This window comes from Pelobates fuscus, chromosome 4 (genome assembly GCF_036172605.1).
Source record: "Pelobates fuscus isolate aPelFus1 chromosome 4, aPelFus1.pri, whole genome shotgun sequence".
NCBI classification, from domain to species: domain Eukaryota; kingdom Metazoa; phylum Chordata; class Amphibia; order Anura; family Pelobatidae; genus Pelobates; species Pelobates fuscus.
Window position 1 is genome coordinate 137,875,100 of NC_086320.1, and position 16,210 is coordinate 137,891,309.

General features: G+C 43.2%; 1 protein-coding gene across 1 annotated transcript in view; it reads left to right on the forward strand.

Moving 5' to 3' along the window:
• The first annotated feature begins 6,294 nt into the window (after positions 1-6,294).
• The window catches only part of ZNF407 (zinc finger protein 407), a 547,008-nt gene continuing 537,092 nt past the window's right edge, over positions 6,295-16,210 (forward strand). The window contains exon 1 of the mRNA XM_063451620.1: positions 6,295-6,367. The gene's annotated coding sequence lies outside the window, so the exon portion shown is untranslated. The remainder of the gene's footprint in view (positions 6,368-16,210) is intronic.

The window sequence follows — 16,210 nt, forward strand, 5'->3', positions numbered from 1 at the left end:
GTTTTTATTGGTTTTTGCATAGGAGAACAGTAAATACACAATTACAAACTTGCAAAGGTATACACTAGTAAGCGTCATCATCTTGTATGTTCGTGTGCATATACGGCTCTCTTTGGGTTGAAATATGGCTAAGTCAGGAAGCGAACGTGTGTGTGTAGGTCTTTCTTCCCATATGTACTTCTTAGTGATCTGAGATACCTCCCATCTTTGAAGGGTGTCCCTGTCCTACTTCCTCTATCACTTGTCTTCGTTAGGCTGTCGGGGTTACCTCGTTGTGTGTATCGTCCGGACAGTATGTCATCCTCCTGGTAACGTCTGGGTCAGAGCTGTCATTGGTACAACCCATTGGGTTGTGTAGTCTTACATTCAGCGTGTCTTGTCGGTATGTTGTGTCCTAGGACGTGCGGTATTTGTACGGTAGGTCGTTGCGTGCGGGCACCCACTGTCACTTATGTTGTCATAATGTGTCTAAGATAGGTAGCCTTCTGGTGGTCTCGGCTCCCCGTCTGGGCCGGCTAGATTTTCGCTGGGTACTTCAGCCAGGTTCGCCCAGTATTTTTGCTACTTTAGCCGGGGTAGAATTGCCCTCTACAGGTTCTCTACCTGAAGGGGCGTTCGGAGCGACCCAGGCTGGTTTGTTTTCTGCTGTTGTTCTGACATACCCCGTTTGTGTCGGTCGCCCTGTTCCGTGTCCCGTTCGTCCCCCTGGTGCCTCCAGGCTATTTTTCAGTGGACCTGCCCCGCTGCTATGGGGCGTGTGTCTAAGTATGTGGGCTTTGGGGCTCGGGTTCTCTGGGGGTGTTGCGCGCATTTTTAAAAAAAGTATAAACGAATTGTGGGTTGCCACTTGCATCAGAAAGATAGCCACCTTTTTATACCAGGCTTTAGTTTTTCTTAAAATAAGATATTGCTGCATGAGCTGATCAGCCAAATCTACACCCACCATGTGCCTGTTATAAGCCCTGACGCAAACAGGTTTGGAATTTACTCTGCCTCGGACAGTGACGTCTGACATGCTTTCGTCATGGATGGTGGTTAGCATGTTAACCTCCTTTCTGTCCTTAAATTTAATTGCAAGCACTTCAGCTTTGCGCAGAGCTTTGCATTGACCATTTTTAAATTTGGCCTCTATGAGAGGTCTGGGGAAATCTTTGGATTTTTTTCTAACAGTGCCGCAGGCCAGTGTCTGCAAACTATAAAGCAATTTAAACAAACGGACACTACTATAGAAATTGTCCACATAAAGGTTGTAACCCTTATTGAACAAGGGGATCAGTAGGTCCCAAACTATTTTCCCACTTGTGACCAGAAAGTCAGGACAGCCAGGAGGGTCTAGTTGACCATCTTTCCCCTCATATACCCGAAAGGCAAACGTATAGCCACTTTCGCTGTCACACAATTTGTAAAACTTGACGCCATACCTAGCACGCTTTGAGGGAATGTACGGTTTGAACCCAAATCTCCCTTTATATTTCATAAGGAATTCATCAACAGATACATTTTGCTGGGGAGTATAACATCAGAAAATCTTTGCTGCAGCTGGTCTATAAGGGGGCGTATTTTATGAAGCCTGTCATATTTGGGGTGATCTCGGGGTGACAGAGGGTATTGTCATTGAAATGCAAGTATCGCAGCACCAACTCATATCTTGCTCTAGACATTGTTTTGGAGTATATAGGTCTAGAACAGATTGGGTTGGTGCTCGAGTAAGAGCGGATTGGGGGCTTCTTTATTATCCCCATGAGCATTGTAAGAGCGCAGAATTTTTTTAGTTCAGGGACATCTGTGGAATGCCAAGCATGCTCCCTGACTACATAGCTACCTGGATTTGCATCAAAATCTCCTCCCAGATGGTATCCCCCAAACATAGCTCCATATACTGCATAGCGGAGAAGTCCTGCACATTGACATTAATGCCTGAATTAGCACTAAAAGGGGGGATGTTGGACTCAACTAACTGTGGAGGTACCCAGTACTCCTCCACATTCGGCGTAGCAGGTGAAGCACAGCTTCTTTTTGCAGTCGGCTCAGAGACAGATGACGTGTCACTAGACGTGTCAGAAAACTGACCTAGATCAAAATCAGACGCAGTGTCAGTGGCGTCAAAATCTGATGCCAAGAAGGCATATGCCTCCTCCATACTGTACATGCGCTGCGTGTTTCACCAACACACTACCTGAAACAAAACTAACAAATTGCTAAATTGCTAACACACAAAGTTTTTTTTTTTTAACCCCTTAAGGACACATGACGTGTGACATGTCATGATTCCCTTTTATTACAGAAGTTTGGTTCTTAAGGGGTTAAATAGACTAAAACAGACTTCAGCGGCAATCCCTGAACTAACTCCTGCAAAAAGAATCTAATGGAGATTTGGGTGAAGGAAACTAACTAAAGTTTGACTTTTTTTTATTTATTTTTTTTAAATATAAAAGTCTAAAACAAACACACTAAAGTAGCTTTTTGACAAAAAAAAAAAAAAACCCTTAAGGGCAAAAAAATAATAATTACAGACAGTACTAATGTACTGCTGTAGCAGGACTTGGCAGGGAAGGGGTTAAAAAAAATGTTTTTTTAAACTTAACAGGTTTTTACACTTCTAGCAACTTTCACACTGGCAACAATCTATCCGCTTTGATCTCTGTCTGTCTCGCCACACAAAACGCTTCAGAGGAGAGAGGGGTTTGTAACACCCACTTTGACATCATCCAATTGTGAGCGATCGTGGATCGCTCACACACCGCAATTGGCTGTTACTATCTTCCTGGGATGCCGGGCAAATAGTAACAACTGGATTTCAGCCACCCGTTTTCTGTTATGACGGTTCAGGACCGTCACCGGTCCTCCACGGTATGTTACCGATGATGGTCCTGAACCGTCATCGGTCGGAAAGGGGTTAAGTGGGACATGGTTACATTGCAAAGTGATCAAATGTGGAGGTAGATTTTAATGTTCTAATTTTGTTCCCAAAGGTCTATGTACAGCGCTACAGAATCAGATGGCGCTATATAAATAATAATGAGACTTCCTCTCTGTTTGTCACTTGCAGGAGGTGGTATGTGATTCATCTTAACATGCCTCAAAATGTAGAATTTAATATGTAGGTCAAACCCAACATGAACTTAGGAGACATATTAGGGAGCATATTTTGGATAACCGCAAAATGAATATGAATTCTCCAGTTAGTTGTAATTTTGAAGTATTTATTGGAGGAGAGATCTCTTATTTTTCCTTTCAGGGTATTCAAAGATATTTTACACCTGAAAGAAAAGGAGATATCAAATAGATCAAACAAAAGGGACACGTTTTGGGTTTAATTGTGAAGAGGATTTTTTTATTTCCTTCATAACTATTTGGAGTTCCTTGCCTGGTGTCATGAGTCTCAAAGGGGTAAAAAGAATTTAAAAAAATCTCCTCCCCCCTCTCAGTTATATCCTTTGATTATGTAAATTCTGTTGCACCTCTCAGCATAATGGTATTATCTCCCTGGATGCGAAGTACTTTCTTCTTCTTAAAGCAGTTTTAAGCAATCTGCCAGTATAAAATTCTAAGCTTGTTTTCCTTTATTCTTCATTTGTAGATAATAAAGAGATGCTCTAATTGACTGAATGAAGTACATTCCTAATAAACCTCTAGTGTGCGTTTTACATCTAGAAGATAGTTTTACCTCTTGAGACTTAGAACATTTATTACAAAATGTAGGCAAAATTATTTCTGGATTCCAAATCGATTGAAGAAGAAACTTTAGGTCTGGAAGGTAAACACATAAGAAAAACTGTCTGCATGGAATACAAATAGGGTAAAATATAGGGAGAAAAAGCTCCCAAAGCCTGGAGTTCACCCAACATTTTTCAGATGTAATGGCCACCATTAAAAAAATAGCTTTGTCCGTTATCATCTGGAGAGAAGCATGTTGAAGAGGTTTCAAGTGGACTTGGCAGAAGAGCTGAAAGAAGATTCGAGTCCCAAGGTGGAAAAATCTCTGACGAGTTTCCAAATTTATGACAATCATAACGCTAATAGCAGAGACCTGGACTTTAATTGAGGCTGGTTTTAAACCTTTGGAAAGAGCTTTTTAAAGAAATTTTAGAATAAATTGAAATACATTAACGCAAAGGATTAATGCTAGAAGAACTGCACCAATAACATTTTTTTCCCCAGATAGGATGATCTATGTAGAGCTGTTGGATTTCTTTGCAAGAACGAGAATATTAAGCACCTTGTCGTGAAATCCTTTAGGTTTTAGAATCCCCAGTTCAGAAGCACTGCTGTTAATCTGCATGTTCAAAGAAACCTTAGGTCTGATGGTTTTGGTTCCAGAAGGTATCCTTCAGATACAATTCACTACATTGCTCTTGAGAATTCCAGAAGTTCGGAGATCCATGTTCTCCTGTGCCAACAAGGAATTATGACAGTAGCTATCGCCCTGTCCGTTCTTATCTTTTTCAGAACTTTCAAGACAAGGACCACTGTTTTGGGGGAAAGCATCTAAGAATGTAGGATTCCCTGCAATGCACAGAGAAACACATTTTGCACTCAACCCCCCCCCCCCCCCTATCCACTGAATATACATTTTAGACTGCAAACCCTTTTTCTCAACATAGATCCCAGTTAGACAACTAGCTGCAAAAGGTTTCCAGACTATTAGACAACATCCACAGCATTCTACCTTTTTCTCCATAACATCAAGTTCGAGTGTGGCAGTGATGTGGCTTTCATGGACCCTTGCCGTTTGCTGGCAGTTATAGTATGGATACTAAGACTGACTAAGTAGTTGATTTTTCTTTAGACTTTTGGGGGGGGGGGGGGGTAGTTGGTAAAGGAACACTACAGTCATCAAAACAACTTTAGTTTAATGCGTCAGTCACAGGCAGAAGAGATGTGGCTATGGCTGCATAGACCAAAACAAAAGCAATTTAACTCCTAAATGGCAGAGAATTGAGCAGAGAGACTTCAGAGGCACGGTCTATACACAAAAGCTACTTCAATAAGATAGTCTTTTTGACTAATGTATTGTTCCTTTAAGTCACACTTAGCCAAACTGCAACACTCCAGATGTTGCTGAACTACAACTCCTATGATTCTATAAATGAAATAGGCTGAGAATCATGGGAGTTGTAGTTCAGCAACATCTGGAGTTTGGGAAAGCCTGCTTTAAGGGAAGGATGTCCATGATGGAATAACGGCCTTCATGAATTACAGGATAAGATTTAGCATGTAAACTCATTGAGCAGAACCCTCAATCCCTATACATACAACTTGTCTGGTTACAAATACATGTGTGTTATGCCACCCATTTGCAAGAGGAGTATTCACTTCCAGCAGTAAAGAACTGTAAATGAGAGAAAAATAAACTGAATACAAAGCAATGTATTCATTTAATTTTGAATACTGCAGCATTAAAAAAAGGTACAAACAGATGCAGAAGATATTCAACTGGACTTTTCATTGTTACTAGATTATTATTTTACTATAATGTACTTTCTGTTACATGTAGTTATTACTAATCTGGCTGTTAGAATTTTGGTTAGCAAATGGCTGGCTTGCTCCATTCCCCATTCATTTGCAAAAGGACAAAAATACAAATCCTATTTACACCTCAGCAGCTCTTTAAACCCCTTTACTTATCTTCTACCAGCTACTATTGCCCTCTCCTCTAGTTGAATTGAATACTGTTAATTATTTGGTTCCGGGCACGATGACAGCCGGCCTCACAATGACTTCCTTGTATCTTCTAACCCTGGAAATATTGTGCCATTGAAATGCTGGAGTCTCATGTAAAAACCAAATCTTACATACACTTTTAAAGGCAACACTGTATTTGTTCCTACAGATCGCCTCCCCCCCCAAAAAATAAAATGTAATTGCACAAACCATTGGAGGGAGACCATAGTACACGATGTCTTGATTTAAACAAGTCTCCCCCTCAAAACAACTTTATGAAGCCCACCCAAGACCATAATCCAGATCATGGTTAGTCACCAGGGACGTCACACTATAGCAGCCTTTCACCTGCATGCAAACCAGCAGGAAGGGAGCGGTGTCCACCCAAGCTAACAATGTGCTCAGCGTGTATTAACATGAACTACTCGATTCTCAGGCAGACCACACACACAATTCCTCACTCAATACAGAGACCCCCAGCCCGCACTACTGCACCGAGTGACGCAAACCCGCACAATAACCCACTGCTGCCACCAAATTCGCGCCAAAAACAATCTGCCCTCTGGCGGTCACGTGTCCTGCGTCTTCCTGCCAGCCCCGTGCGTGCCTCACAGACAGCGTGACGCAGGCGCGCTCCGTATCTACGGCAGGCCACTAGTGACTAAGATCATCGCAAGCGAAAGTGGAGTCTTCCCCGGGCAAGGTTAGTGAAACAGAGCACAAAAGCCGCTAATTACTAATGGACCAACGGGCGTTTATGGAGAAAGCTCCCCCAATGGCCGTAAAGCGTGGTCTGCCGACGCTCCGCAGCCATTATCGCGGTAGTTAGCCAACGTTGTCGGTTTGGGGCTTTTTGGGCCTCTGCCTTGCCGTCGTTTTGTCCTGTGAGGATGGGTGAGGGGGGGCGGGAGGGGGATCGGCGGCGGGCTGTGATTGGCTGAGGCAGGGCACTCAGGTTCAAGCTGTCCTCTGTTTAGGCCGGTCAGGCTCTGTGACGTCACGGCTCTAGGTGTCCGACCCCGATGTGATGATGGAATGATCTGCCGCCTGTGTGGCGGTTGGTGCGGTGCGGTGAGCGCGATCACTCGCCGGATAAAGCTGCTTGGCTCACGGCTCGAGCAGTATGACGGCCGTGTGTCCGCGGCGGAAAAGTTTACAGTTTATACACAACACCTGTGGGAGTGCGTCATGGGGAGCAGGCAGCCCTCATAGGGATCAGGGTGCTGGGGGACATGGAGATTAGTTATAAATATATGGGCTGCCATCACTGTGCCATGCAGGCTGTGCACCATGGGACAAGCAGGGTACAGCAATGTCTGTCACTGTGCCATGCCGGGTACAGCAATGTCTGTCACTGTGCCATGCCGGGTACAGCAATGTCTGTCACTGTGCCATGCCGGGTACACAATGTCTGTCACTGTGCCATGCCGGGTACAGCAATGTCTGTCACTGTGCCATGCAGGGTACAGCAATGTCTGTCACTGTGCCATGCAGGGTACACAATGTCTGTCACTGTGCCATGCCGGGTACAGCAATGTCTGTCACTGTGCCATGCAGGGTAAAGCAATGTCTGTCACTGTGCCATGCCGGGTAAAGCAATGTCTGTCATTGTCCCATGCAGGGTAAAGCAATGTCTGTCACTGTGCCAGGCTGAGCACAATGGGACAAGGCGGGTACAGCAATGTCTGTCACTGTGCCATGCAGGGTACAGCAATGTCTGTCACTGTGCCATGCAGGGTACAGCAATGTCTGTCACTGTGCCATGCAGGGAACAGCAATGTCTGTCACTGTGCCATGCAGGGAACAGCAATGTCTGTCACTGTGCCATGCCGGGTAAAGCAATGTCTGTCACTGTCCCATGCAGGGTAAAGCAATGTCTGTCACTGTGCCAGGCTGAGCACAATGGGACAAGGCGGGTACAGCAATGTCTGTCACTGTGCCATGCAGGGTACAGCAATGTCTGTCACTGTGCCATGCAGGGTACAGCAATGTCTGTCACTGTGCCATGCAGGGTACAGCAATGTCTGTCACTGTGCCATGCAGGGTACAGCAATGTCTGTCACTGTGCCATGCAGGGTACACAATGTCTGTCACTGTGCCATGCAGGGAACAGCAATGTCTGTCACTGTGCCATGCCGGGTAAAGCAATGTCTGTCACTGTCCCATGCAGGGTAAAGCAATGTCTGTCACTGTGCCAGGCTGAGCACAATGGGACAAGGCGGGTACAGCAATGTCTGTCACTGTGCCATGCAGGGTACAGCAATGTCTGTCACTGTGCCATGCAGGGTACAGCAATGTCTGTCACTGTGCCATGCAGGGTACAGCAATGTCTGTCACTGTGCCATGCAGGGTACAGCAATGTCTGTCACTGTGCCATGCAGGGTACACAATGTCTGTCACTGTGCCATGCAGGGTACAGCAATGTCTGTCACTGTGCCATGCAGGGTACACAATGTCTGTCACTGTGCCATGCAGGGTACAGCAATGTCTGTCACTGTGCCATGCAGGGTACAGCAATGTCTGTCACTGTGCCATGCAGGGTACAGCAATGTCTGTCACTGTGCCATGCAGGGTACAGCAATGTCTGTCACTGTGCCATGCAGGGTACAGCAATGTCTGTCACTGTGCCATGCAGGGTACACAATGTCTATCACTGTGCCATGCAGAGTACACAATGTCTGTCACTGTGCCATGCAGGGTACAGCAATGTCTGTCACTGTGCCATGCAGAGTACACAATGTCTGTCACTGTGCCATGCAGGGTACAGCAATGTCTGTCACTGTGCCATGCAGGGTACAGCAATGTCTGTCACTGTGCCATGCAGAGTACACAATGTCTGTCACTGTGCCATGCAGAGTACACAATGTCTGTCACTGTGCCATGCAAGGTACAGCAATGTCTGTCACTGTGCCATGCCGGGTAAAGCAATGTCTGTCACTGTGCCATGCAGGGAACAGCAATGTCTGTCACTGTGCCATGCCGGGTAAAGCAATGTCTGTCACTGTGCCATGCCGGGTAAAGCAATGTCTGTCACTGTGCCATGCAGGGTAAAGCAATGTCTGTCACTGTGCCATGCAGGGTACAGCAATGTCTGTCACTGTGCCATGCAGGGTAAAGCAATGTCTGTCACTGTGCCAGGCTGAGCACAATGGGACAAGGCGGGTACAGCAATGTCTGTCACTGTGCCATGCAGGGTACAGCAATGTCTGTCACTGTGCCATGCAGGGTACAGCAATGTCTGTCACTGTGCCATGCAGGGTACAGCAATGTCTGTCACTGTGCCATGCAGGGTACAGCAATGTCTGTCACTGTGCCATGCAGGGTACAGCAATGTCTGTCACTGTGCCATGCAGGGTACAGCAATGTCTGTCACTGTGCCATGCAGGGTACAGCAATGTCTGTCACTGTGCCATGCAGGGTACAGCAATGTCTGTCACTGTGCCATGCAGGGTACACAATGTCTGTCACTGTGCCATGCAGGGTACAGCAATGTCTGTCACTGTGCCATGCAGGGTACAGCAATGTCTGTCACTGTGCCATGCAGGGTACAGCAATGTCTGTCACTGTGCCATGCAGAGTACACAATGTCTGTCACTGTGCCATGCAGGGTACAGCAATGTCTGTCACTGTGCCATGCAGGGTACAGCAATGTCTGTCACTGTGCCATGCAGGGTACAGCAATGTCTGTCACTGTGCCATGCAGGGTACACAATGTCTGTCACTGTGCCATGCAGGGTACACAATGTCTGTCACTGTGCCATGCAGGGTACAGCAATGTCTGTCACTGTGCCATGCAGAGTACACAATGTCTGTCACTGTGCCATGCAGGGTACAGCAATGTCTGTCACTGTGCCATGCAGAGTACACAATGTCTGTCACTGTGCCATGCAGAGTACACAATGTCTGTCACTGTGCCATGCAAGGTACAGCAATGTCTGTCACTGTGCCATGCAGGGTACAGCAATGTCTGTCACTGTGCCATGCAAGGTACACAATGTCTGTCACTGTGCCATTTATTAAAAATTTATTATTTATTATTTATTTATTTATTAAAAATTCTTAAGAAACGCAGTCTATGCAGGGTACAGCAATGTCTGTCACTGTGCCATGCAGAGTACACAATGTCTGTCACTGTGCCATGCAGGGTACAGCAATGTCTGTCACTGTGCCATGCAGGGTACACAATGTCTGTCACTGTGCCAGGCTGAGCACAATGGGACAAGGCGGGTACAGCAATGTCTGTCACTGTGCCAGGCTGAGCACCATGGGCCAAGCAGGGTACAGCAATGTCTGTCACTGTGTGTGCTCGCTGTGCTCTGTACCTGCTGCTAGGGATTGTGTTTAGAAGGTGCTGTCCCCACATGTCCATAAACATTGTGTGTGCAGGGATCATGTTTATGTGGATGACCTGCCTGTATGTTCAAGGGCCATATATGTGAGCATGAAAATATCATGGGGTGTGCTATTAAATAATTTTTCTGTTGACTTGTAATCATTTAGTCTGGCTCAAAAACATAGAAGTACAGGAACATAAGCATCATAACCACTACAGCCCTTTTGAGAAAGATTTAGCTCCTTGAGGTAAAGGTACGCTGCATGGAGTCTCACTCCACGCTGCCTCGGCCGGCTGCCTTCAATATTTCCCATGACAGCCTCTATCAAAGCTTCCTCTGCGACCACATTAACTAGACAGCTGGCAAATGCCAGGCACCATGGCAAATTTTCTTGTCGCTGTGGCGACCTGGCACCTGGGATTTGTCGAGCACTGGTTTAGTGCTGTTTTTAGACTGTAGTGTCAAAGCTGCCAGTATGCGGCAAGAATTGTTAAGCCAAATTCATGACTGCCATTTGGGGATTTCTAAGTGTAGAGAAACAAGAACGACGGCCTACACAAAGGAAAGAGCCTCTAATATCTTTGTCACTGCCTGCAGGCACATGCTAGACGATAGCTGCAGAATTGTATTAACTCAATGGAAAGGAATATCTGGTTGTATCTTGAAATTGCTCCCTTAGGTGATGCAAAGAGCATGGCTATCATCAACCGTCTGAAGATAATGTTTGCCAGGTGGGGTATACCGTTAGAGTTGGTGAGCAAGCAACAATGGGATATTCTTCCAGAGGACATTTGGAGGATAAAGAGGCGGAATTACAGATTATTTTACATTACAATACATTCTGCAGCCTAGTGCCTGAGCTGTACCCATGCCAAAGTGTTAGACTCAAGTTGGATGACAAAAAGTTGGAAGACACTAGCTACTGTATTAGGGCATTCCCCTGAGCCAAGGTCCTATGTGGTCTGCACAGAATTCAGGACTTTTGCCTGCTGCAATAGAAGGCACCTTCAACCAGTCCCCGAAGAGTTAGATGCTGAGAAATTGGGACCACAGCCAGTGGAAATCCCATATTTGTACCTCCCTTGAGACAAGTATGGTGTAAATGCAGCACTGCCTCCAGTGGAGCCACAATCCCTCTCACAAGGACTTTGGGAAGGTGCTTGCAAACTGACTTTGAGTGGTAGAGTTGTGAAGCTTCCAACGCACTATCGAGATTAGCATTATAGTTAGGACAGTGACTTGAAGAATGAGCAGAATAATCCCATAGTCACTGTGGACATCTACACCGATGTCCAAGATAGTATAGCCATTATAGTATAGTTGTTACATCTTCCGTTTGTTTAAAAAAAATAAAAATATTAAAAGGTGGAGATGTGATGAGAGCCTAAGTGACATCGCAGAAGGGGGGAGGGGAGGGGCAGAGATGGCTGGGGAAGTTAACTGCTATAGAGACCATCTGATTGGCATAGCATGGTATTTTGCCATGCATACATGATCTCAGCAAAGAAGGTAGTGCCAGCCACAGAATGATCAGCAACCTATTGTAGAAAAGGTGAATAAGCATACTTATTAACCCTTATGGGGTACACTATAGCTTTAGGAACACATTTTTATTTGGCAAAAACTCTAGGGGTGTCACATTTGCTGAGGGTTTGAATTCGTGTGACTTTAAAGCAGAACTGCCACTTGTCTGATCTCATCCCAGTAAATATTGTTCAAAGAATAATGGGGTGATGAGTACAGCTGAGATTATACAAAATTTACTTGGCTCAGTGACATTTTCTCTAGGCACTTATGCTTCCTCAGTCATCTGCTGAGATTATTTGTTTCTATACCATATGATCGCGATTTGTGTTGCCTATTGGGCTAATTGTTATTTTGTGGGGAGGGGTTTGTTCACTGATGGTTGAATGACATTTCCATTAAGAAGGTAATTGAAGTGTTTATATATACACACTTCGGGTGAGCGTATTCTTTACTCAGTTGTCCCTGAGCATGTCCAGCAGATGTAACCCATTAGCAGGTGATCTTGGCGGTCCGGAACGGAGGAGTTTCTTCCCCTGGATTCTTAGACAGGCTGTGTCACTGTGTGGGATCTCTGTGTAATTTACAAAGACCCTGACGACTGCTCTGCTGGCAGTGAGGTGGCTGAGGGGTGCAGGGGAAGGTGAGTTATAATTACCTGAACCTAAGCAGAGGAACTCTACTCCATGTGATATCTGCAGCAAATTAAAATATGATTTTTAGAGTAGCTTTCAAATCTCCACTTTTCAAGGTCAATTAAAAATCTTTTATGATTTAAAGGAGAACTGTCACTTCATTTTTAATATAGAATAATTGTTAAATTAAGTATATGTAAAATAAATAGAGAAATTCATCCTTACATTTAGTATAGTACATGATCCTCCACAAAACAAAAGCACTTTGGGTCATACAATGTTTGATTTTGAAGCAGAAAGACCATAGAGCTTAATTCTATGGTGTAAGTATATGGCTGAGAATCCTGTCATATACTAAAGCTATGAGTTTTATTATTTTTTTTCTTTTTTCTTTTTACATATACTTCATTTAACAAATAATGTATTTCCTTTCAAAACTTGATGAAAGGATCATTATATTAAAACAATAGTGTTGAGGTGAAAGTGGTCATTTAAAGGAACACTCCGGGCACCAATACAATGTTAGTGCACTGGGTAGGTTTTGGTCTCTATTAATATGCTCAAATGTGTTGCAGAATGCTGCAGCATAGTACTGCCACTTTAGCTATGCACTCTCACTCCAGAAAAAAACTTCCTTATCATATGTGTCAGAAATAGCTTGCTGAATTGCTATATGGATGTGGAGTATCTTTTTAAAATCCCCATTTATAAAAGTGCCAATTGCATTGAGAAATTAGCACTTTTATATTGACAGCTGGGGAGATTCAAGTCCTACTTCCGTTAGCTCCACTGAGCTAACAGAAGTAGCAGGCACGTTCTAATAGAGCGTGCCTGCCTTACAATATTGACAGGCAGGAGAGGAGTTCTCCCCTCCTGTGTCTGCTGACCTTACAGTGTGCATATCCGCAGGTAGAGAACACTTCCTATCAGTCCGAATAGTTGAAAACTAAAGATCCTCTATCCGCCGATCAGCAACTGCAAGGTCAGCAGGTAGGGGAGGGAGGCTTTGACGCAAAGAGTGGAGGGCAGAGAGAGGGGACTTTGCCAAGAGAAAAAGGGAGGTTTTGACACAGGGAGATGAGGGCAGGAGAGGGGGGGCTTTGGCAAAGGGAGTGAAGGGTGCAAGAGGTTTGACAGTGGGTGGACAGGAGAGGAGGAAGGTTTAAATACATGCATTGTGTGATGCTGTCTAAATGCATGCAGGCCTAAAGCTAATGTTAGAAGTAGTTAGGGTAATGTAGGGTCTAAAATTAGAGAGAGGTTAACATCAGAGTTGGATTAGGTTGGGTAAGTTATAGTACAAAGGATGTTTAGGAATATTGAATTTAGGGTTGGAGTTTGGTTAAATTTAGTATTTGGGTGCATGAGGTGTTTTATTTTTAATAGGGGTTAAACATAGGATTAAGGTAATTGATTTATTTTTAGGTTTTGAGTGCTGGAGTTTGAAGGGTTATTTGCAAAGTTCTCACCCTCAAATGTCTTCTGTAGTCCAGAGGAATTGATATTAGAGCTTCAGGAGTGGTTATACAGTGTGCATCACTCTGCGCTTACCCTGCTCCTCCTGCCATGCATTTATTATGTGAGAAATTACTAGTGGGCACATGGGAAGTGATCTCTTTCTAGACTCAACCACTGGAGAAGTTAGGGCACCCTCTAACAGTGTTCCTGCAGATCTGCTAATTAGGCTGACTGGACTACTGAGAACTGTCCAAGGCTCCTGATATTTACCTTCCCTCACCAGCCTATTTAATGAAGTGGTCTGGGTGGCAGGTCCCTCAGGTTTTAACCCTTTACATGTAATCATAGCAGTTTCAGAGAAACTGCTAGCTCCTTGGTCTTCATGGCAGTGTTTGGTTAGTGGTGCCTCTTGCTTAGGTGTTGCAGCCTCTGGGGCCTTTCAAAAAAGATGTGTGTGTGTGTGTGTGTGTGTGTGTGTGTATATATATATGTAATGACAGATCATGTGACACTTAGATTGCACACAGGTGGACATCATTTCACTAATTATGTGACTTCTGAAGGTAATTGGTTGCACAAGAGCTTTTTATGGGCTTCATAACAAAGGGGGTGAATACATACGCACATGCCAATTTTCTGTTTTCTATTTCTAAAAAATAGTTTTATGTATATATTTTTCTCAATTCACTTCACCAACTTAGACTATTGTGTTCTGATCCATCACATAAAATTCAGATTAATAAAACCATTGAACTTAAGGCCGTAATGTAACAAAATAGGTAAAAAGTCAAGGGGGTGAATACTTTTGCGAGGCACTGTATGTGTATGCAGAGAAGTAGGGAAAGAGAGACTCCTTGAGCCATAGCAATGTATGATCATTGCATGGGAGTGCCCAGGGGATGTATTCAAATAATGTATATGTCTCAAGTACCAAAGCAATCACATTACATAAGAAGACTAAAAACATTACATAAGAAGACATGCAAGGTCCCCAAATATTTATCAGAGAACATGACATGGTTTTTATTTATTTTTTTATGTGTATAATATGTTAAATAAAGAAATCTTCAAATATTGATGTCCATGTCATTCTGCTTTCATAGCATATACAGTACAAGCTATATTTTGATACAGTATATATGAGGGCTGTGTCCATATCAATTTAGCACTTCATATGTACTGTCACCAGTCAAACTGAATTAATGTGCATTTAATAACCTGCAAGGTGCCCACTGAACACCTTTGCCTGTAACGCTCCAAGGAAAAAGTGCTACAAGAGATGAAAGTAATTTGATATACTGTATAGATTTACTTTTCATTTGTGGCGTTCACATACTTGATAGATGTGTCTTTTAGGAAATTGACGTATCTATTTGTGTCCAAAATCACAATTTCCATACTATGGTGCCTCATTTTTCAATGAACTCTGAATATTTGGTGTATCACAAGGTCCCAGAGCGATGAAACTGACAGCAAAGTGTCTACAAACAATTCTAAATGTATTGAATTTAAATACACAAATCTTGTCTTGTTCTAATTACCAATACTTTGATCTTATTCAAAGTGTTTTTTTGCTTTTCTCCCCAATGACATGAATTAATTTTTTAATTCCAAAAATAGCCATGTCTGTGACCATACTCTATAAAATAAAAATGTTCTTTGGGAAGTTTATTTTTTTTTCTTTTTCCATGCAAAATACATGTCAATAAAACATTGTGATTTTAAAGACTTCTATGTTTGATGCAGGAAGTATTCCTTTAAGTAAATGTCCATGTGACCATTTAGAATCTCTTTTTATATCTGTGACCCTTTTATTCGATTTCTCTCAGAATGGGTGACCCCTCAGTTTTGTAAAATGACCCCTGAATCTTATCTAAGCTAAATCTATTAACTTTCCTTTGCGATTGTCCACTTTTCCTGTGATATATAGAGGTCATAAGTTCACGCACACAGCTAGGCCAAAGAAACGTATCTTCTTCTGTGGCTTATTGGCTCCTTTGAAAAAGTGAGAAATTTATAAAATCTCAGTTGTGTGATAAGTCTCTGAATATCAATAAGTGAGTGCAAAATATGCATTTGTGAACCTAGACTTTGAATTTAATTGTGATTTTTATCTGTAGTTTAAAGTAATAACCCTTTAATAAATTACTGATATATATTTCTTTTTTAATTGCATCTTACCCTACTTTTTTGTTGTAAGTTTCACCTTCTTTATTTCTTTATTATACATCTGCCAAGGTTCAGTTTTGCCTTAGAGATTGCAGCGTGCTAAACACATTATTGCAATGTCAATTCTGCTATTTACTAAAAAGAAGTGTAATCTACTATTTAGAATTATGCGATTTAGTCTTTTCATTCTTTCATATGACCACCAGATGTCACTATAACACCAATATATCATAGATTCTCGCATTTCTGAACTTTCACACAACTTTAAGAAGCATTTATAATCTGCGCTCAGCATCTTGTACAATTTTTAGCTGAGTGCCAAGGCAGTTTTCAGTTTTGTGCATGCTAGAGATCAGAACAGTTTTCTGTCTCTTTCTTTGACCCCTTAGTGACAATACTGTTTTTTCAATTTTCTTACCGTTAAGG